General features: G+C 46.4%; 1 long non-coding RNA gene across 1 annotated transcript in view; it reads left to right on the top strand.

The window, feature by feature from the left end:
* LOC146188839 (uncharacterized) overlaps positions 1 to 19,300 on the top strand; it is a 121,843-nt gene extending 102,543 nt beyond the window's left edge. Inside the window, exon 3 of the long non-coding RNA XR_014707602.1 lies at positions 18,195 to 19,300. This is a non-coding gene — a long non-coding RNA (uncharacterized LOC146188839). The remainder of the gene's footprint in view (positions 1 to 18,194) is intronic.
* The last annotated feature ends 4,352 nt before the right edge of the window (positions 19,301 to 23,652 follow it).

The raw sequence follows: 23,652 nt of genomic DNA, 5'->3' as shown, positions 1-23,652 counted from the left end.
CAACACCAGTCTGAAAACTGTGATGCCTCATCGCCACAATGCGTGAACTGCGAGGGGGATCATCCTGCCTATTCTAGATCATGCCCAAGTTGGAAGAAAGAAAAAGAGATCATCACTATCAAAACAAAAGAGAACATTTCATTTACAGAGGCCAGAAAACGACTTGCACAAACTAATCTTTTTCTATTCACTGGAAAACCAGACTATGCGGTTGTAGCGTCCAAGGGCGAGGCACTACACCGCAATCAGGCGTCTGCCAAGGTGTCTTCGGAACCTGAGGCAGGGCCATCCTGCTCGCCCCAGGCAGAAGCAGCAAAGGTTGCTCTGCCAGTTTCAAAAGAGGGCTTGCCGACCATGGAGTCGGGAGCCCGCAAGGTTTCCCCTACCAGGGGGAGACCTAAGAATCGGTCGTCCGTGCCTTGACCACGGACCTCCAGCGCCTCGAGTGAGGCGATGGACTTAAGGTTGGTTGGTTCATAGGAAGGGAAAGGCGCAGTATCTGTCACACTTGCTCTGTGGACACCTGAACCGCGCCGTAAGGGAAGGGATGAAGGTGGGAGTGAAAGTGGATAGAGAGAAAGGGGAGCCGTAGTGGAGGGCTACGGAGTAATTTCGACCACCTGGGGATCTTTAACGTGCTCTGACATCGCACAGCACACGGACGCCTCTTCGTTTCGCCTCCATCGAAACGCAGCCGCCGAGGCCGGGATTCGATCCCGGGAACTCCGGCACAGTAGTCGGTCGTCTTACCACTGCACCACCCCGGCGGGGCACTTCTGGGCTGCAGGGGAGGAGGCACTCACTTGAAAAAAAGGGAAAACCACGTATAACCCATCCTGAAGTAAAGTAACTTTTCTTAATCCCCAACATATAATGGCTTACATAGTACAGTGGAATTGTAGAGGTTTATTGAGAAATTACGCAGACATTACAGATATCCTCACAACCATGACGCCCACAGCTGTGTGTCCAAGAAAAAAACCTTGGGCCTCAGCACACAAATATCTTTAAAAAGTTCAAAACTTTCCGAAAAGATCGAACACATGCTGGTAGGCTCTCAGGAGGTGTTGCCATAATAATACAACCTGATGTCCCTGCCAGACAAATACCACTCAAAACAAACCTTGAAGCAGTGGCCCTAACCATCATAAGCCACAAAACGATAACAATATGTTCCCTCTATATACCACCACAACTCTCAATTACACTACATGAATTAGAAGACTTGACTGAGCAGTTGACAGAACCATTCTTGATTGTTGGGGATTTAAATGGGCACTCCCACTACTAGGGGAGTGACCATACTGATACCAGAGGACAGATCTTAGAAGACTTTATACTTTCAAATAATATATGCCTTTTAAACACCGGGAAGCCGACGTATTGTTGCCCCAGCTCTGGAAAAATGAGCTGCATTGATTTAGCCTTCACATCTCCATCACTTTTTAATGATTTTAATTGGGATGTTTTAAATGACCCTCTGGGAAGCGATCACTTACCGACAGTTTTAAAGTTATCATCATCCACACCCATCATCCCATCGAGGCCACGGCGCTGGAAACTCCACCTCGCCGATTGGTCGGTTTTTAGAACTAACGCTGCGCTAGAAAAAGTATATTTTGAAGATTTGAGCGTAGAAGAAATAAATGAAAGGTTTATCGCGTGCATAATTTCAGCAGCACTATTATCCATTCCACAAACGTCACAACACGCAAGAAAAAAACACAAAGTATGGTGGACGGAGGCATGCAAATTAGCCAAAAAAACAAAACAAAGCATGGGGCATCCTCTGCAGATATCCGACGCATGAGAACCTGATTAACTACAAGAAAGCCAGAGCGCGGTATGTCTGGAGAAACGCGGAGAAAACTTCGTGGCAAAAATATGTGTCCTCGATAAACAGCTCGTTGCCCTCCAAAAAAATGTGGGAACAGGTCCAAACATTTACAGGAGATTTCACCCCTTATACATATGCTATGCTGACACCACCCGGAACACAAACAACATTAGAAGAACAAGCGAACATTTTAGCCGAACACTTTGCCAATGTGTCAAGCTCATCTAACTACACTCGCACATTTCAAAAGCATAAAACAACAGCAGAAAAGCAAAAGCTTCCCCTTCGGACAGGTGTAAATGACGACTACAATGCACTTATAACAATACATGAATTAAACAGTCTTATCTTCTGGCAAAAAATCAGCACCGGGACTTGACAATGTACACTATCAAATGCTCGCCCATCTCTCACAAGCCGCTGTAGAAGCATTGCTGAATTTTTTTAATAAAATATGGACGACTGGCAAGATACCAGAAGCTTGGAAAAAAGCCATAATAGTACCTTTTTGAAATCAGGCAAGCCCCCCACATGTCCTAGCAGTTACAGACCAATAGCCCTAACCAGCTGCATTGCGAAATCTTGAAAGCATCGTAAACATCAGACTAACCTTTTTTCTTGAATCCCGGCATCTTCTCGATATACATCAATGCGGCTTCAAAAAGGCATCATCAACAACCGATCACCTTGTCCGCCTCGAGAACACAATCCGGGAGGCGTTCAGCCACAGGCAGCACTGTGTGGGGGTCTTCTTCGACCTGGAGAAGGCCTACGACACCACGTGGAGGTTCGGTATCCTCCGCGACCTAGCAGATCTAGGTATCCGTGGCAGGATGCTGAGCTGCCTGAATGACTTCCTGACGAACCGTACATTTCAAGTCCGTTTAGGCACAGTATTCTCCACGACTTTTGCACAAGAAAACGGCGTGCCGCAGTGGTGTATTCTAAGCACAACTCTCTTTATAGTGAAAATGAACTCGTTATCTGCAATAATCCCAAAGTCCATAATGTACTCCGTCTACGTAGATGACCTGCAAGTAGCATGCACTTCCTCCAACATATCCACCTGTGAGAGACAACTACAACTGACACTAAATAAACTAGCTACCTGGGCAGACAGCAATGGATTTAAGTTCTCTCCTCAAAAGACAGTGGCCGTTGTGTTTTCATTGAGACGAGGCTTACAGAATTATCCCACGTTATACCTCAACCAAACAATACTACCAGTGAAACATGAACAAATTTTTGGGTATCACATTCGACAAGAAACTTTCGTTTCTTCCCCATATAAACAATCTGAAAAAGAAAGCAGCCCAATCACTTAACGTCCTAAAGGTGCTGTCGCGAAAACGGTGAGGGTCCGACCGAGCATGCCTTCTGCAAATCTACCGCTCCGTGGTGCGCTCTAAGTTAGGTTACGGTTGTATAGTATATGGTTCAGCTAGGACATCCTATTTAAAATGACTAGACCCAATACACAATCTTGGATTACGGTTAGCAGTTGGCGCGTGCAGAACATCCCCAATAACCAGCCTCTATGTAGAAACAGATGAACCTGCATTAAAGGACAGACGATGCGCCCTAACATGTGCATACATCCTGAAACTTCGTTCTCAACCAAAACATCTATGTCATTCAGTAGTCACGGAATGTCCCTCTAGGACAGTCTTCAACAACAAGCCCCGGTTGATTAAGCCGCTTCTCATGCGCTTCGAACAAATGTGCCAAGATTTAGACATTAGTGAATTGCCAAGTATTGTCCCAAGAAATAAACCACTCCCACCATGGTACACCCTCCCAGCAGTTTTCGACCTCACACTAACGCAGTTTCAAAAAACACGCACACCACATGAGCATATATCACAAGAATACCTTGCAATAAAAAAAAAATATAAAAATTGCATTGCTTTTTTTACAGACGGCTCAAAAACTAAAGACTATGTTGGCAGTGCAATAGTACAAAATAACACAGAGAAAATAACACGACTACCCCAGTCTGCATCAGTTTTTACAGCCGAATGCTACGCTGTCTGTGTTGCTGTGGAGAAAATATTGGATAAGAACATCAAAAACAGCATCATATACACAGATTCATTAAGCGTCATCAGTGCAATAAACTCCAAAAATGCTGTTCAACCACTGATAGGAAACATTATACACAACATAGTAAATATCACAAGAAGAAAACATACTATCAAATTCTGCTGGGTACCCAGTCATGTTGGGATAAAGGGTAATGAACGAGCAGATATATGCGCAGCAAGTGCGAAAAATTTACAAATAAAGCAAATCAACATGCCACACAGAGACGGAATGAAGTTAGTACGTACGAAATTACGAGCTAAATGGCAGGCTGATTGGGAAAACGAAGCAGAGAACTCCATAAAGCCCATATTAGGAGAATGGCAATCGTGAACATCAGAAACGTTTCATTGAGGTAATTTTATGTCGTCTGCGCATAGGCCATACACACATAACACATAACTTCCTACCAACGAAAAAAGGCAAACCTGTATGTGAAGTGTGTGGACATGAGCTAACAGTAAATCATATTTTAATCTCATGCTCACAACTCGAGGAGCACAGGAAAAAATATTTTACTGTATTTTACAAAGAACACATCCCATTTCATCCTGCATTGCTTTTAGGCCAAGAAGCACTTGTTGATTTTTCACTTATTTACGGATTTTTAAAGGAAGCCAATGTTTTAAACCAAATCTGAGCATCATTACTGTAGCCACTTGATCGTCTAACCTTGCGGTTGGCGCATGATAGCCACAGTTGCTTATGCGCCATAAAACTCCATATAACTAACTACTCCTAAGCAGTTAATAAATTGTTCATTCACCCTGCTTTCATTTTATGTGCTGTATAGGTATGAAAGCTACCTTCAGACCAGGCCCGGAACTGCACCTAAGTTTTCTAATGCAGTTGGAAACGCAGATCTCCATGCAGCAGCAGGCAGTCTAGCACACAAAAAGCAAGCCGTGCTTTCTTTAAAAAGTGTGTGTGCAATTTTTTTTTTATTTCGAGCATTATTTCAGACAGTGGTCTTGGATAACCAAGCTAAAGCCAGGTGGTCTCTGCCTGATGAGGACCTTGTTACCCGTACAGTTTGAGAAGCGCAAGCGACAGATGACAATGATATATGCTAATGAAAATAAACGGAATTAAAAACAGAAAAAACAATCATGCAAGTTATTGAGCACGTATACCATTTTTGGGGCATGAAGACCGAAAATACTCACAGCATTGAATAAGAAAGCACGAAAGATATCAAGGCTTTCTTACTCCCAGGCGATATAGAATGCTGAAACTAGCCACACAAATGAGAAGTGTTTCATTGGTTTTCTAATGGGTGCTTAATGAGTGTGCATGAACCAAGCAGCAACATTAACTAAAGGACCCTTTTTGAGAAAAGTCACTTTTTTTTTAGTGGCAAATGACAGAGCTTAGGCCGCTTGTATACGGCAGCAGTTTATCATAGGTTTAGAGTATTGCATGGGGGAAATGCGTCAGAAGAGCATGCAGCGGTAATGCGCTTGCAAGGGGCAGATTGAAAAAAGCAAATCCAATTCTGCGATTAATGGGAACAGGCGACATGTTACTAATTGAATTATAGTGAAGTGCCTTCGCCAGTTGCCTATGCTGGTTACAATATCCTTTTTGAACGATACACTGCTAGTGTCATCAAAAGGGGTAATACAGTCGATCGCGTCGAACTGGGATGTATATGCATACGTGCTTGTGTACAGAGCTGAAGCAGTCGCCTGCAGTTCAAGCAATGAAATTTTAAAATTGGTCACTGTGTTTCATGCATAATTCTTATGCTCAAAAGGACGATCATAGTTACCAAAATTACAGAAGGAGTGCAGTGCCAATAAACCTGCTACAGAAGTTGGCTTTCCCACAGTGCTGAATTTGCATTTTACTGCACAGCTGCATGCAGTGCAGTGAAGGGAACCGTTTGAACATATTACGCTGCGAAAAGTACATAAAACACGGCTATAATGTACCGTTCAAAAAAAATAATTGGCGTAATGCATTGAGGTGAAGCTAATGTAACTTTTTACAAAAGGGGAGCAGAACTGAGACTGGAAATGACGAATCAGCCTCTCCCACACCTAAGCACAGCAACTAGCTTTAATTTCACTTCATTCACTGCGACGCATATCGCCCCAACGTCCAAGACAAGTCTGCTCATTTCTTTATAATACTCGCTGCCAACTCGCCCATAATTTTTCGCCAGCATAGACGTGACCGACGAAAGCACGGCACTACACGTTTTCATTTTGATCAAAAGTTTTCAATCGTAGCAAAGAAAAAAAAAAGCTACACTTACGGCCTACACTCCATCGTGTCTCGCAGGAACAAAAGTTGCGTGTAGTAAGGCCACGCAACTTCGAATTCGCTGGCCTCTGTGTCTTCTGTGCCGGCGCCACTTTTCTTGGAGTCTTTTTTCTGCCCTTAGGATTCGGCAAAATTTATCGCGGAGCGACTTCCACCGCCTCTGGAGGAAGTTTATTCCTTCTGCGTGATTGAAACACAGTGACAAATTATTCTTTATGCACATGCATGTCATAAATGTCAGGTTGGCTTACCTACTCGTGGTGCTCCCGGAAGAATTACTCCCAGTATTTCTTCCCAGAGAGCTCTTTTGAGTGCAGTGCAGTGCATGTGCAGTGAGCTGCAGATCCTGGACACCTTGCCTGATGTCGCACAAAACAACAGCCCTCTACCTCCATGGTACAGTCTTCCTGAAATCTGTGACCTCACTCTCGCACAGTTTCCAAAAACTAAAACCCCACAAGAGCACATTATTCAGGAATTCCTAAATTTGCAGGAAAAGTACAAAAACTTCACAGACTTTTATACCAATGGATCTAAAACTGCTGTGTACACTGGAAGTGCAGTTGTGCAAGGAGATTCTGTGGAAATCATAAGACTTCCACACTGTGCATCTATTTTCACTGCTGAATCCTATGCCATTTCTGTTGCCGTAAAGAAAATATTAAAAGAGAATGTTATAAACAGCATTATATTTACAGACTCCCTAAGTGTTCTCACAGCTCTAAATTCCAGAAATGCAGCCGCTCCTTTACTCGGAAACATAATACACAATATAACAACAGCCATAGCTCGAGGATACAACGTAAAAGTCTGCTGGGTCCCGAGTCACGTGGGCATTAAAGGCAATGACAGAGCAGACACATGTGCTGCTGAAGCCCGCGACTAGCAAATAAAGAGTATAAGCATACCTTACAAAGACTGTACGAAACTTGTACATCTCAAATTAAAAGAACAATGGCAGTCTGCCTGGGACAGTGAAGTGGGAAATAAACTACACTTAGTAAAGCCCATTTTGGGAGAATGGATGTCGTGCCGGCATCAGGAGCGTTTTATAGAAGTGATCCTATGCCGTCTCCGCATTGGACACACACACCTGACACACAATTTTTTGTTGAAAAAAGAAGAGAAACCACGATGCGAAAAATGCGGAGAGAAACTAACTATTAACCACATTTTATTCACATGCGCAAGTCCAAAGAAAACATTCCTTTTCACCCTAAACTGATTTTAGATGGTGATGGACTTGTTGATTTATCTTGTGTTTTCAGTTTCATAAGGGAAGCAAATGTTTTACGCAAACTGTAGGAAAAAATGAAACATACTTCACTAAGAGAAACTGAAACAGATTAGTTTTTAACACACTCATTTTCCCATTTCTTGCAAAACTAAACTTTCACCTTGCTCGTGGCGCATGATAGCCTTAGTTGCTTATGCGCCAAAAAACCCAACACAACAACAGCTCATTTCACCGATTTGTTTTTATGCAGCCGGTGGCTCGCCAGCCACAATGATGGCCTCCTTTCCATCTCTGCAATTAACAACTCATTATCAGCTTCTTTAGCCCACAAGATCTCCATCGCGCTGTTTCCTAGTTGACGAGGAAAAAAGCAGTATGTGCATTCAGGCCGCTCGAAGCCTCATTCCGGATGTGGAACTACCAGTGCGTTGTCCGATTGGTCTACGCCGGTCATGACGCCTGCGCGCCGGAAACGACGCGTGCGTCGCGCGCGCCAAATATCTGGCAAGGACAGATCGGAGTGTCGTCGCTCGCGTTGCTCGCGTTAGGGCCCGCCCGCATGCGCAGACTGAGTTTGGCTGACGCGTGCGACGTCGGCGCGCGGCAGCGCATGACGCGTGTGTGTTTGGAGTTGGGCCTTTACGGCTCATGCGCGTGTGCAAGTGGCCAATGCGGCAGCACCACCACATCCCTCCTACCGGTCCAGTGACTTGGTCCTCGTTCGCCGCACCATCCGCGCGACTGGCCGTGCCACGAAGCTCATGCCCCGATACCGCGGCCCTTACCGTGTCGTTGAACGGCTCGGCCCCGTGACATACCGCCTCGAAGACCTCCCCGAGCATCGACCATGCGGTGTGCACCACATATTCCGGAGCATGTGTCAAACATGAAGCGATATGTCAATGGTGCCAGCATTGACTCCGATTTAGATACCGGGTCATCACCACTATTGTCGTTGCCTGCTGCCTCATTGCCTTCCCCACGAAATGCCGCCCCATAAGTGGAGCGCCTGCAGCAGCTCACCTACACTTTCACCCTCCCCCCCCTCCTCCCGGTGGAAAGACGTTACGGCGCGCGCCGAGGAGCGCTGCGCCAGAAAAAGAAGAGGCGCGAGACGAGCGCGCGGCACTAGCGCGAGGGTTAGAGAACAAAAGAAGAGCGCCGGGGCAAGTGGTGTTTGCCTGGTGTCCTCCGTTCTTCTGTGTCTATCTCTAGGCGGGCACAGCGTCCCACAACAGTAGCTTCCTACTTCTCCGGACTTACACTCACTATGCTTTTTGTACAGCCAGGAATGACAAGTAATGAAAGCACAGCTGGGCATGAATTTCGCTATGAAAGCTTGCTTACCTCCAACATAGGTTCAGCAGGAAGATGACACATGCTCCAGAACCTGAACAACTCCAGGAGGCATCCCTCATATACAATGAATTTCCTGTTCAGACAGGCTTCATGCATTGACCTGTAAGCCAATGTGCTTTTTCAGTTCACTATTGGATAACTTTTCCTCTCTCAGGCTCATTCTCTGCTGACAGTTAATTTATTATGGTTGGGGTGCCATCATGCTTGATGCAACAATGTTTCTGCTACAAGATGGATGACTGCAGTGCTTGTTCTACGAAAATGTTTGTTTCTTAAATTGGCTTTTCACTAACTGGAATAAATTCTTGTATAAACAAAAACAGAAAGGACGACGAAAGAACTAGTTATAACACATGCAAGTCTGCAACTGAAGTTATGACACAAGATGATGTGGAACCATGATCTATACAAGTGAAAATAAGACAGTGTGAATGTCACAAACCCCCGCCTTTACGGTCAAAAGAGGTGCGGGATCCCCTTTACGATTACCCGTCGTTCCCCTATGAGGGTTGTGAACACATTTAAAAGTTAGGCCGGTCAACCCGTGAAGCACGTGTGTCTTCTGTAGGGTCTTGGTGAGGGGTGACAATTCTCCGGACGCAATTTGGTGGCCCAGGAATGCGACGGTTTCCATTCCGATCTCGCATTTCAGCGGTTTGATGGTGAGACCAGCCGCTTCAATTCGAGCAAAGACCTCGTACAATGTTTGGAGATGATGTTCCCATGTCGCACTGGCAATGAGAACATCGTCGAAGTAGTACGCCACGTCGGGAATATCGGTCAAGATGTTCCGCATCAGCTTCGTAAAAATGGCTGGTGCCGTCTTAATACCGAAGGGCATATATCGGAATTGAAAGCGCCCCGTGCCAACCGTGAAAGCAGTCATCGCCTTTGAATCGGGTGACAACGGTACTTGCCAATATCCCTTGGATAAGTCCAGCTTGGAAAAGAATTTCTTGCGGCCTACCGAGGCGATAAGGTCGTCCGCACGTGGTAAGGGCTCGGCGTCGTCTGCGATGACTTCGTTTAACTTCCGAAAGTCAATGCATAGCCGATGCGTCCCGTCGGGCTTGCGTACGGCGATCACAGGGGAATTGTAGGGCGACTCCGATGGCTCAATGATGTCTAATCGGAGCAAGTCGTCCACTTCTGATGCAATTGCCTGTCTCAAAGCGTACGGTAGCGGATATTGTTTTACATTTATCGGCCGGTCACTCTGTAACTTCAGTTGGCACTCGATTAGCGTGGTCTTTCCCGGAAGGTCCGAAAATATACCCTCATACTGTTGCTGAAGTTTCTTGGCTTCATTCTGCTGTACGTGGCTCAATCTCTCGGAAATGTGTACATCCCCGATAGACTGTGTCTGGGAGGGCTTAGGAAGCTCAATCTCTCCAGCGTCTGTGTCTTCTTCTGCCGATATTACTGCACCGACAGCTGCAACAATGGTGTCGTCTTTGCTGGTATCTCTTCAGCATATTGGTGTGGAATATTTTTGTGGCATGGCCCAAATCCACTTCATAGTCGACATCGCCCCTGCGGCTGATGACCGAAAAGGGACCCTTCCATTGCATGAGCAGCTTATTGTGCTCTGTGGGAAGAAGAATATGAACCTTCTCTCCCGGTTTGAGTGAGCGTTTGCAACTCTTGATGTTGTAGTAGCGGCTGTAACGCTCTCCTGCGCGCTCTAGCTCTTCGTGGGCAAGTTTACAGGTATTTTCCAGTCTGTCCCGTAGAGCAAGCACATACTCGTACGTCGTTCGCAACTCGTTAGGGATGGTTGCATTCGTCCAAAGCTCTCTAAGTACAGCCAGGGGTCCACGCACATTTCGCCCATATAACAGTTCGAATGGGGAAAAGCCGAGGCTTTCTTGGGGCACTTCCCTGTATGCAAACAAAAGTGGAGCCAGGTAGCAATCCCAATCGGTTGGTCTCTCTTGACACATGCGCTTGAGCATTTGTTTAAGCGTGCCGTTAAACTGTTCGACTAGGCCGTTCGCTACCGGGTGGTAGGGAGAGGTATGCAGCTGTTTTACTGACAACAGACGGCTAACCTCCTTCATTACTTCGGACGTAAAATTCGTGCCCCTGTCACTGAGGACCTCTCTGGGCACTCCTACACGGGAAAACATTTCAACAAGTGCTTCGGCTACCCTTTCGGTCTCGACGCTAGGAAGTGCGACTGCATCAGGGTACCGAGTGGCATAGTCCACCATGGTCAGGATGTACCGATTGCCTTGAGCGGACTTCGGGTTGAGTGGACCAACGATGTCGATCGCCACCCTCTGAAACGGTGTCTCAATGACGGGCACTCGAACCAAAGGCGCTCGTGTGGTGTGACCCTTCGGAGTTGTGCGTTGGCACAGATTGCAAGAGGCAACGAACCGCTTAGCGTCAGCCTGCATTGCTGGCCAGAAGAATTATGTCTGAAGCTTCAGTAGGGTTTTCTTCGCGCCTTGGTGGCCTCCCATCAACCCATCATGTGCCAGCTTGAGAATAGCTGATCTGTACTTTTAGGGCACAACAACTTGAGTGTACTCCCCGCCCGACTCGGCGACGTATTTCCTTTGAAGGACGCCGTTAGCAATGAAAAACTGGTGGCTACCCTTTCCTTTCTTCGCTTGCGGCGGGCCTACGCGATCGAAACACGAGCGTAGGGTCGCGTCATTCTCTTGCTCTTGAACCAACTCTTCGCGGCATACACTAGGGAGGCCTTGCAGGACTTTAAGCTTTTTCAGCGTTTTATCCTTGCACGCCTGCGCTCTAGTCACTACCGGACAAGCTTTAGCGGCATCCGAAATGGGTGCGGGGCTCTCGGTGTCAGGCGCTAGCTCTTCAACTTTTACTGCAGTGGACTTCGTAGTCTCGCTTTCTGTTGTCTTGTGCCAGTTCGGATCGGGGTCGTCTGCTGTCCTAGCACCTTCCACATTTCCCAGCACCAAATCGTACAAGGGATTCTCCATACACTTAGCGAGAAGTCGTCCCTGAAAGTACGGGGTGTCGCTACCGAGCAACACAGCCTTCGACGCCTCAGCAAACAAGAAAGACGTGAGAATTTCATTCGCCACGGACTGTTGTTCAATCGAACATTATTTTCGCTTTGTTAACTTTTGACCTGACTTAGTAGTATTTTACGCTGTGTTCTTATGTAACTTTTGCTCATACTTATAATATCTGAAATACCTGCTTTATTATCTTTATAGTCTTCATATTTTTTATCACAGTGTTTTGTTCATTGTCGGGTTATTTTTTTTTTCTCTTATCATTTATTTCTTCGTCTTTATCAATATCTTGTCGTGGCGTTGTATTCTCTTTCATTGTACTCTATTATTATCAGTGTAATTTTGGTCTGCTATTTATAAACCTTCAATTGTTTGTAAAAGAAAGTGACCTATTTGTACTTATTCCTCAATCACACACCGACACACGTGCTTTACGGGTTGACCGGCCTAACTTTTAAATGTGTTCACAACCCTCATAGGGGAACGACGGGTAATCGTAAAGGGGATCCCGCACCTCTTTTGACCGTAAAGGCGGGGGTTTGTGACAGTGAAGTTGTGGGCATGATCTCATAAAGGCTACAATATGATATGTGTAGTGCAGGCAAATAATTTCCTATCTCAATTTGCAGAATCAAGTTGCAGCATCATCTCTGCTCCACTTGCAGAAAAGGTTACTACTGCCATGGCAGGTAGTTCAGGGTAAGCAACCCCAGCACTTACGCTGCTGTGTTGTCCAGTGAAGGCCGGTATGATTTGTCATTAGGGTCATCAACAAAATCAAGTGAAGGCTCCGAGACTAGAGGCGTGGAGCACAGTCTGTCTCCATTTGTGAATGGCAAAAAGTCGTCAGCATCAAGTTCTATCTGACATTGTGTAAAAGCATCGCATGAGCACCTATGTGATCAAAATTCACTTCCTCAGATGACTTAGCTTGCTAAGGAACTATGCAACTGAGCACAAGACTGCACGCTTTATATCAGAATATAGGTAGTGAATGCATACACACCAACTTCATTCCTTGAGTTGTCAGTCTGCGTTCCAAAGGATCTCGTCCTAGGTTTAATCTCTGCTTGAGTTCACTTCATGGCCACTTGTGCCTGAACTTGTGCCGCTATGCTTTCTTTTTGACACAGAGCTGCTTGGGCATTGTGTAGTCGTGCCTGCATAGTAAGGCAATATCAACACATATGCAACCATTAAAAAAAATCTGCTCCCAAGCTCTTTGAATTCAGGTTAACAGTTACCCTCTGATCACGCGACACGAAATGCAAATTTCACTACAGTCCACACACATACTGCATGTCACCTTGTTAGTATCCTTTTTTAACACAGGTCATAATTGCCCCTTACCATCATATATGGAAAAAAACACTCATGTTCAGCTCTTCGCGTGAGGTGACGTGACAGACATCTGCCTGGCATTGTGACTCCATGAGCTGCCTTATACAAATTTAGGTTCAATAAATAAGGTACAAAATGCGTACAAAGGTGTCAAATTGCTCAGATTGCAAAAACCCGCGCTTGCTGACGCTAAAAAGTACGGTGAATTACAAAAACGTTCATGTGTGTAAAACACAATCACGTCATAAGGCGGGGCTTTTTCTTTTTTTTTTTATTCTTTTACGACGCCTCTTTATACCGCTGTAAACACTGCAGGTCACTAGAAATGCATGCCAACTTCAACAAAATCCGCGCGCAGCTACTGTTGTGATGTGTTACACCGCGCGAGCGCCCAGGCAAGCGCTATCGCGATATAGCTTATACTGAATGCGTAGAAGGGGGCCGCCAATGCTCGCGTGAAAGCGAATGACATACCAGGGGCCGTATTACGAAGCGCTCTAAAACGCCCGCTCCTATTGGTCACCGTCGCCATCTTGAAAAGTTGCGTCGCGTAGGCCAAAAAAACCGTTGACGTCGCGCAGCTAATTATGCCCGAGGTTTTAGACTATTTTTGTAGAGCACGATGAGACGGTCCAAAACGTTTTGGAGCGACGTTATAGAGCGAAAATGGCGGCGGTGGCCGTGATGTATTGGTGGTCGAGGCGGAGGCAGCAACGTCGGCGCCAGCAACGACGAAGGACAGTGTACGTGGATGCGTTCAACTTGCCGGACGAGCTTTTCCGGCGGCTATTTCGACTTGAGAAGGACACAGTGGAGTGGCTGTGCGGTGAACTAGCGGACGAACTGCGAGGCGAGCGGGCGAACACATTGTCAGTGCAGCGGCAAGTGTTGTGCACGCTCCGTTTTTTTGCTTCCGGGGGTTTTCAAGTGTGCGTAGGGAACGAGCAGACCGTCGGCCTCGCACAGCCTACAGTAAGCAAATGCGTGCGCCGTGTTTCCGAAGCCATCTGCAAAGTCGGCGCGCAGAAAGGGTGGGTGCAGTTCCCAGCGCACCCGGAGGAAAAGGCGGTGGCCAAATCGACCTTTCAACGAGGCAGCATACCCGGCGTCGTCGGCTGCGTGGACGGCACGCTGATTGCAATTAAGGCGCCGAAGGGTGACGCTGGAAATCGGGCAGCATTTTGGAGCCGCAAGGGCTTCTACGCCATGAACACTATGGTCGTGAGTAGCCTACATCGCCCCACTGCTGCTTCTCCGCTAGAGCCGTTCACGTGCAAGGGAAATGCGCGCTCGCTCAGCTTTGCCCGCATCAGTTGCAACCGGCAGGTCCTGAAATTTCGCCCCTTATGGTTTATAGAAAGACCGTAATCATCATCGAGCATTTATCGTATACGAGGAATAATATACAGTCAACAATCCGCTCACGCGCGCGCGCGTCTTCGTCAGTGCGGCCGCGCACGGTCGAATGAAGCTTTGGGTACACTTCAACATTTTTTGTCCCTAAGTTTTGTGCAAAAATAAATTTACCAGGCTATGCAATGTGCCTTTGAATGTTGTAAGCGGGTGTAGCGCGACCTGACGTGAGTGCATGGTGAACTGCTGGTGGAGATTCTGTCAACCGCTACCGTTTCCGTTTAGATCAAAAGAGGCACTGGCGAAAATTCATGGCGCGTCTTAGATTAAGAGTAAAAAACAAAAATTTACCCATATAGTTAAAATTTTATTTGTCTAGTGGAGTGAGCTGTTCTAGCTTCGTTCAAAACAAATGTTGAAAGACAAAAGATGTATATGCAGTCTCGCGACTACTTTTAATCAAGGAAATGGGCATAAACAGTTTAGCAGAATTGAAAAGAGCAGCAAACAATAAAAAATTGTCCTTCAAAGCTACAAATTACACTACATATTCATCAATTCATCAAAATGGTACCTGCATTTAGAAAATTCAGTCTCAAAATCTGTCTGCGCGGCTTGTGCAAAAAAGGAGTTAATTGGTCTCTCGTTCTTCTCCGTCACTTTCTTGGTATAATTTCAGATATCAAAGAAGCGGACCTAATAGCATGGCTGTTGTAAATTTCTTTCGGGCAGCTCAGTGTTGAATTCTCAAGTGCTGATTGAATCAGGATCTTAAGTACTTCGAAGTCTTTGTGTGTAGTAGGTGTACGGCAGCTTTATATAAGCTATATAAAAAAAACAAAGCTTGTCTAACAGGGCAACAAGCTCTGGTTTCGGATAATGCAGTCCACTAGAATATTGTTCGCGTAGAAGAGTGTACTAGTGCCCCCAAAATAAAACTGAGCAGACATACGACCAAAATTTCATTTCATGGCGCGCCCTGCAAGCGGATGCGCATGTGTATAGCTTGGATACGTGTGGGTCACCCGGATGTTCAGCTTAACACATTTGGTGTTCGCTTTATCACCAGCCCGGACGAAGGAGACCGCTTTTTCCCCAAACTTGCGCTCCACTTTATTTTGTGGGCACTAGTACATGGGGTCGGGCGGCGGGCGGCTGCAGCGGTGTTGTAGCCGTTTACATTCGAGCTTGACGCGGGAGCTATGATTGTCACGCCGTCGGTGCTAAAATTTTTAGCCGTATGGAATATTAATTAAGCACAAGTGCATCACGCATCCTTGTCAACGTCTGAGCAAGCATGAGCTCTGCGCAGAGAGAACCACTGAACATTGAGTTTTCGGAGTCCACAGAATTTGACCGGTGCCTGCCTTTGTACAAGGAAATCAACCAGGCAGACCTCTCGGCTTCTTTTGTAATTGAAGATGACCTTCACTCCCTTACTGAAGCCAATATGTGGTGTCTGATTCAGACCAGACGCATGACACGGGACCACGCAAGCGCAGTATGCAAAAACCCTTCATAAAGCATGCGTTCACGAGTTGTTCGTGACGAAGTGCCTTCCAGTAATTGGTCTTGAATCATGCTATCGGTAGCACTGCCAAAATTGCAAGTAGACGCACGGTCCCGAAGACTGTTTGTAAATGCTTGAAATGTCTCATCAGCTAGTTGTCGTCTTTGGCGAAACCGGCGCCGCTCCATCAAATCATTCGTAGCGCTCGCAAAATGCATATCTAGAGCAGCAAGCGCGTCCTTGAACTCGTCCATCTTTTCCTCAGCCTTAGCGTCCACAGCCACCTTGTCCTCGGCCTTGGCGTCCGCAGTCGCGTCTGCTCCTTGTGCAAGGATGCTGTAGAATATTCGCTGGCCTTCAACCCTGAGCGAGTTTAGCAGAATTGCCTTGCAACGCTTTGGCTGCAGTTCATCGCCGCCAATGGCCTCCAGGAAATTCAGGAACTCTTAAGAGTTTTTTGGACTGCCAGAAGATCAATTCAGTCGATATTGTCGACCATAAACCCTGACTGCTCATTGGAGGGTCAAATTCTAAGTTAAAGCTCAGCTACTTTGGTCATCTGATGAGAAGAGAGGAGTTGCTGGAGAAAGATTTGATGTTGGGAAAGGTTGAGGGTCGCCGGAGAAGGGGTAGGCAGCGAACGCGATGGTTAGATGGCATCCTCGAGGCACTGCAGATGAAGTTATGTGATGTTAGGAAGATAGTGAGAGACCAGAAAGCATGGCGTGACATGGTCCATAGGGTCACGAGGAGTCGGACACGACTGAGCTGAAACTGAGTACATGGGGCTGCTTCTTTCGCTAGTTTCAAGAAGAACAGCGCAAGCGTCACACCCAAAGTGGATTAACTTAACAATATATCAACCGATGTAAGCTAAACCGGAATATGTGACTGTGGGAAATGGGATGCCAGGAGATGCCATCACTTCCTTCAATTCCTTGGTTACTGATTGCTGCACAGCAGAAATGACTTTTTTTTTTGGCATCGACGCAAGGTGCCTTGATTTTGCTCTCAGATGAAACGTCCGTCTTGACAATGTAGTCAAGTGCCGCTAGCTGTTATATACCTCGCATCTAGAATGTCGTTCCCTTCCGCACATTAGTCTTACTGTCCCGAAGAGAGCTTCAATGGGTCGCTATATACGGCTTGAAATGTGTCTTCAGTGAGAATGTCCTTCTCTAACGCTTTAGAAGTTTCTTGCATACTTTCGATATAGCAGGTGGACTCATTCGTAAGTCACTGCAATCACCTTCATCATTTATTGGCCTCTGTTTACCACTTCCAGCCCAAGTGGTGTCATGAATATCAAACCATTTTTGATTGTTTTCATAATAAGCCTAATATCATGAAAAATTTCAGTAAAACAAGGTTTATTTGCAAAATTAAAATAATGCTTATAATACAACACATTGGCTAATATATTAATTGTAATAACATTTAACACTCAACCCTACAGCATTTACTTTGACTGTTATACTAATACTTTATATCATGCAAGCATTTTGCAATTTACATTACATTTTTATGAAATTATTTTCATCTTCGGTGTTACATGGATGGTTTCGCATCAAGTGCTGAAAGACGGTTTTGCTGTTGCAGACGAGTTGCTGTCATGTTAGCCTTCAAGAAGCTTCACTGCTCATTTAGTTGTTTTTTTTTTATTCCGATTCTTGTACAACCTTGGGGAAAATTCGGACTAAAATGGACAACAGTAGCTACCATATGCCGCAATGTATGTCATATGCTTGTCGAACGTTTGCTAAGCGACAGTGTAAATATAATAAAGACTCCGTTCATATGTGTAGTAAATGACGACATGCCGCTGCAGCATCTACCTTTTGTGTCCTTTCATTTCGGGGCTGTACTGATCACGAAACCCGCGAGCGACAGCGCGAAACCAGGCGAAAGCCCCCGCTGCCCCTGAAGCAGGCGCAGAGCGAACAGTGAGAAGGTCGCGCCCCTTGCGGCGGCGAAGAGCGTAACTCAAGGAGAAAAGTTCCCATTGTTCCCGCGGCGATTGAGAAGGCCGTTAGAAAGAGCGCGCGCTCTCCCTCGAGACCGGCCGTGCATATATTAAGCCACAGTGCTGCGCAGTGACTCATATAGCTTCAAGATGAGTCGGGCTAGATGTTACAATATACTAAATAACTGAAAGATATATGACAACAAACAACATCCTTAACTGCATGTCATATTTTGTCTGTGCAGGAGACAGTGGATACCCCTTAGAGCCTTGGCTCCTGACACCAGTGCCGGGACATCCTGCACCTCACTCAGCAGAGGGGCAGTACAACGCAGCACATGCTTCAATGCGAAGTGTCGTCGAATGCTACATTGGCGTTCTCAAAAGCCGCTTCCGGTGCCTTCAGAGGTACCGGGCTCTCCACTACAAACCGGAGAGAGCGGTTTTTATCATTGGAGCATGTGCTGCATTGCACAATATCTGCCTGAGGGAGTCCGCAGCTGCCGACGATGTAGACGATGCTGAAGGTGACAGCAACGGGCCACCTCTGCCTGCCGGGTACCTGACAGGGACAGGGTCTCGAATGACTTACCTGCGTGGTAGAGCCATACGGGACATCATTGGCCTCTTGGCACAATGCGTCCACAGAGGCAGGCACACCTACGGATGGTGCGACGGCAGCTTCAGCGGCAACAGTGACGTCAACGGCAGTGAGCTACATACCACCTGAGGGTTCTTTGACAAGCACTGACATCGCACAGTACCTGGACGCCTTGGTTTTCATCTCAATGGAAAAGCAGCTGTCATAGCCAGGATTCAGCCACGCATCTTTCGTACAGCAGTGGAGCGCCCTAACCACTGTGTCACAGCAGTGGAGGACATCCCTAGTGTTGGTGTGTGAAGACCTGTGTGATGTGCGCTTGGCACAGAGCAGCTGCGTCCTAGTATTCAAATTATAATTTTCCTATGTGTGCTTGAAAGCCAGCGGTAGCAAGGAATGAAATGCACTTAGCAGTTGCCTCTTCATAGAAAATGGTGTTCTCCAGTATGCCTCTCAGTTCGTCACCAAGTTTGCCGCTCCGTCATTGCACTTTGTCCTTCTCAAGTCGAAATAGGTGCTGCAACAGCTCATCCAGCAAGTTGAATGCATTCCCGTACACTGTCCTTCGCCATTCCTGGTGTCGACTAGCCTGTTCATGTTTACAATTGTGTGTGGTCACTGTGTGTGTATGTGTGTGATTGCAAGCAACACGAAAACATTTTTTTTGCACCTACTTTATTTGTGCAAAAATAAACTGATTTGGCCGTAGCATTTTATACCACTGTTCGTAATGCAAAACACACCAAGGAAATAAAACATAGTAGCATATGCCCTGGAAAGTTCTGCAACAAACTCTGACTTAAAATTTTTAGCAGGAACAGCTTAACCCTGAGTGCCATAAATACCAACAGAATAGAAAGCCGTCTATGCAGAGATTACACAAAAACACTCGCATTTTTGACTGAAAGCTTGAATGCTAGTAAATTAAGATGTTCATAATGGTATGCACATATAGAAGCCTCAGTTTTGCACATAACTGCACTGAAATTAGTTACATAGGCAGTGGAATGTATAAAGTATTTCATTGAACATTGCTGTGCATGGATATTACAAAACTAGAAAACCATGTCACTAGTACATGAATATCACAGATGACGCCAACATGGCTATGTCTGAGGGATGAACAGTATCAGGTGGTCTAGCAGTTCTAAGCGCAATATTGCAGCCTGATTGCGTGCTGCATTCATCACATGTAGAAAGGAGCTGTCAACTCGAGCAGCCCCTTTTGAGATTGGAATGAAACCTTCCGAGGCTCTTGGTCAGTCAAACATGGTACTGCTCGGCCACACAAGTACGTTCATACAACTTGGTTAAAACAAGCTTAAGTCAAGCTGTCTTTCACATAAGGCGGTACCTTGCAACTGCAGTGCGCGTGAAAATTTGAAGTATTAGAAAAATGAGAGTTTCTCAAATTTCTGCAGTCCTTGAAAACCAATAATGTAAAAGAAGTTAGGAAAAAAATATTCTCCAAAAATCTTGCCCTCCTGACACAGCTGAATTGACAAGGAAAACAAAAACCATAAAGTATGCGTCTGCACCTGGCAAAGCTAATAAATAATTGTAAAACACTATGCTGCATCTGCACACAGCAGAGCTAACAATAAATAAATGCGAGTGACTATATGCTGTGTCTGCACATTGCAGAGCTTTAAATATAAGTAACTGTGAGAAAACTGCATGCTGCGTCTGCGCCTGGCAGAGCTAACAATAAGTGATTGTGAAAAACTATATGCTGCGTCTGCACATAGCAGAGGTAAATAAAATTTAACTGAAAAACAAAAAGACTGCATGCTGTGTCTGCACCAGAAGAAAACAAAGATAAAAACATGAACCTAAAAATATACTGGAGGTTGAATTTGATTTCTTAAAATTAGAGTTAGCATAACAACAGTTTGCACTAGCAGTTCTTGTTGTGCCCCGGATGCTTGCACAGCAGCCATCAGATTCCGCATGGTCTGCACATAAAAAAAGCTCCAATTAGAAATTTATACTGTTGAATAACTACCCATAGTTTTTTGTGTGAAATGTTAGGTATTCAGGCATCTTGGACAGGATATGGTTGTAGATTACTCATGCCAGTGCTATAAGCCGAGTTGTCACAACCAATTTCCAAGAAGTAGAGGAATTCAAAAATAAGTGCTGGTACATTATGTTCAAAGTAATGGTTTCTACTTCCCAAAATGTGGTCGGTACTGTGAATACACCCCTCTAGCACGTGCTGGAATGCAGCATCTGGGGCATTCCGAGCCTCGACCAAATCCGCCAGACGCCGAGTTTCGAGCAGCGCCTGCCGCATCAAATCCTCGCCGCTGTCAAGCCAGTTGCGCCTCCTCCTGGGCTGCGGCAAGGACTGCGGGGAAGGCTGCGGCGAGGGTTCTGCTGCAGGAGAAGGCTGTGGTGATGGGTGAGGCGAGTACTGCGGTGTGTCTGTTGGAGAAAGAAATGTCCTCATGATGCAATGCTCTATGCAGTGGAATGTGGAGCAATTTCTTACGTTACTGCTGATGCGAATGCACTGAACACCAGCAACAGAAGGCATAATTGGTGGCCAATAGGCAATGCTGTTGCAGCATATTTCATATCAACATTCGACAGATTGTTATGGCCCATCACAACCTCATTGTATAGTGTGACAATGCCAGAGACAGACAGTTATAATGATGCATTATCACCGCACTTTTACTGCTAGTGCTACAAATACTATTACTCCTCATGCATTTACAACAAAGTGTAGTGTGGAGTATGCGTAATGCCAGGCCAACTCAAAGCTGTAGGGCCAGGCAGATCCTCTTCCTCTGCGCAGGCTTCCACAGGCTGCGCCGCACCCTTCGAAGTACTCGCACTGGGGTGCAATAAAGACGTAATTTGTAGCAGCAAAAGACATACTGTCAAAGTTAGGGTGAGATAAGCAGAGTGCACAAGTCGTAACGTATACAAATCATACATTGAAAGAGTTCTCCCACCTGCTGCCCACGCTGCCACTCGTCCCCGCCCTGTCTCCTACGGACACCCTGCTGCCTCCACTCGTCCCCGGCCTTTCCCCCGAAGACACCCTCGGCTGCTGGCGGCGGCTGGCGGCGGGCTGGTACGCCTGTTAAAAAAACCATAACGCCACACGTTCGCACACAACTGCCTGTATGCTCATGCAAGCAAAGTATGCGTCAAACCACGACGGACACTTAAGGCCCATTCACACTTACGACTAGCAGCGGTCGCGCGACCGTTTTGGTCGAAAAGCGACAGTCGCAAATGGTCGCATCGGTCGAAAAGCGACTGTCGCGGGCCGATCGGGCACTGCTGGAATTTCCAGTCGCGCGACTACTAGTCGCAAACCATTTCACCAATCAGCGAGGTCCCGGAGTACTCGATTGAGCACCTTCGCAATGCGATTAAAGATACCCCTACATTTTCAACAAACGGCACCCGGAATTCAAAGGCAGGGAGAAGGGATATATGGCCTGGGAGGAGATTGGAAAGATATTCAGACTATCCGGTAAGTACCATGAACTTTTGAGAAATGGGTTTTTCACGCAGGCGCAACATTTTATATTGACACCGTCTATTCATCATCGGCGTTCTCCTGGAAACACGAGAGTGTGGCATGCGCACCGGCTCGCCTGAAAAAGCTGAAGCGTCTGGCAAGCGGCTGCTACCGACGTTTGCTGTCATCGCCCAGCAGCTCTCCTAACTCGTTCGGAACGAGAAGGCGACTGTCGCAAGTGTGAACATCGGTAGTGGCGAGCTCCTCTCCTCTGGTCGCGCGACTGGTAGTCGCGCGTCCTCATCTAGTCGCAAGTGTGAATAGACCTTTACCGTACATGCGAACAGTGGAGGCCCGACTCCAGTAGCACTTGCCGTGCCAATTAGGTTGAGAACGCGGCCTCCCAGTCCGCCAAGCTCGCCACCTCCGGTTTCGCTGCAAGAGAATGCGGCGAGGCACGTTGAAATGACATTTTACAAACTGATGTTCACGGACTTACCGGCACTCTTGCTTTATGCGGGCTGCTTCCGCCCGCTTGCGGCAGCACAGCACGTGCCATAAATGCCGCCAACCGTCGGCGGTCTTTACGACCGGGCCCTCATTGTTTAAAAGAGCCGCCAGCTCCTTCCATAGCGCATGCTTTTCCACGGCCGTGTACGAATTTGCCAGGTCCACGGAGCTGCGTGCTAGCAGAGGATGAGTTTCTATGAACTATACTAGCAGCAGCTCCTCCTCGCGTGACATCCTTCGTTTCGGCGCCATTTCGAGTAACGCGTCAAAACTTTCAGGCAGCAACTAGCGGCGAAAAAAGGGTGCATAGTTTATATGAACTATACTAGCAGCAGCTCCTCCTCGCGTGACATCCTTCGTTTCGGCGCCATTTCGAGTAACGCGTCAAAACTTTCAGGCAGCAACTAGCGGCGAAAAAAGGGTGCATAGTTTCTTGTTGCGGTTTCGATGACGTAGCAACATCAAACAGCCATTGGCGTGCTACAGCTAGGGTTGCGACTGGAAAAGCAGGAGCCATAACGTACGATTTGTCTTTCAAAACGAAATAGCAACAGCAAAGAGTAGTTATTTTACGGTTACGTATGCAGGCGCAGCGCTGAAGGAACTTGCGCCGCAGGATAAGAACGAACGATAACTAGTACGGTTGGTAGAACGCGCTCAACCGTCCGTGTTTGCTCGTTCTTAAATGAATGACTTCTGTGTTGGACGTTCATGCAGCCATGATAGTTCATTTTTTCCAAATAACCGTGTCTCGTGGTCCCATCTCGTATCTCCTAAAAAAGAAACGGAACCACAATAATGTACTTGGCGCATATCACCCGTAGACTTTTTACATCCATGTAAACGCTGGCAGATAACACAAAACTTACCTCAGCAGGTTGTCTTCATCGATTTTCCGGTCCGTGAACTTCACTGGCTTTGATCACAATTTTCCGCGCACTTAGGACAACCTCACAGAACCTTGCATTCAGAGCCGTGGAATCAGCTGTTTTCTAGGAGGCCGCCATGTTTATTGTTTACCTCTGCAAGCGCGCCTTTACGGCGACAAACGTTACCAATAAAAAAGTTTAACATTTAACTAAGTGTAATTGTTCCTTTCTTTATTTGATAT

Source organism: Amblyomma maculatum, chromosome 5 (genome assembly GCF_055883805.1).
Source record: "Amblyomma maculatum isolate TAMU_Amacu chromosome 5, ASM5588380v1, whole genome shotgun sequence".
In the NCBI taxonomy this organism is placed as follows: domain Eukaryota; kingdom Metazoa; phylum Arthropoda; class Arachnida; order Ixodida; family Ixodidae; genus Amblyomma; species Amblyomma maculatum.
Note: the sequence above shows the minus strand (reverse complement) of the source record. Positions and strands in the feature narration are given on the sequence as shown.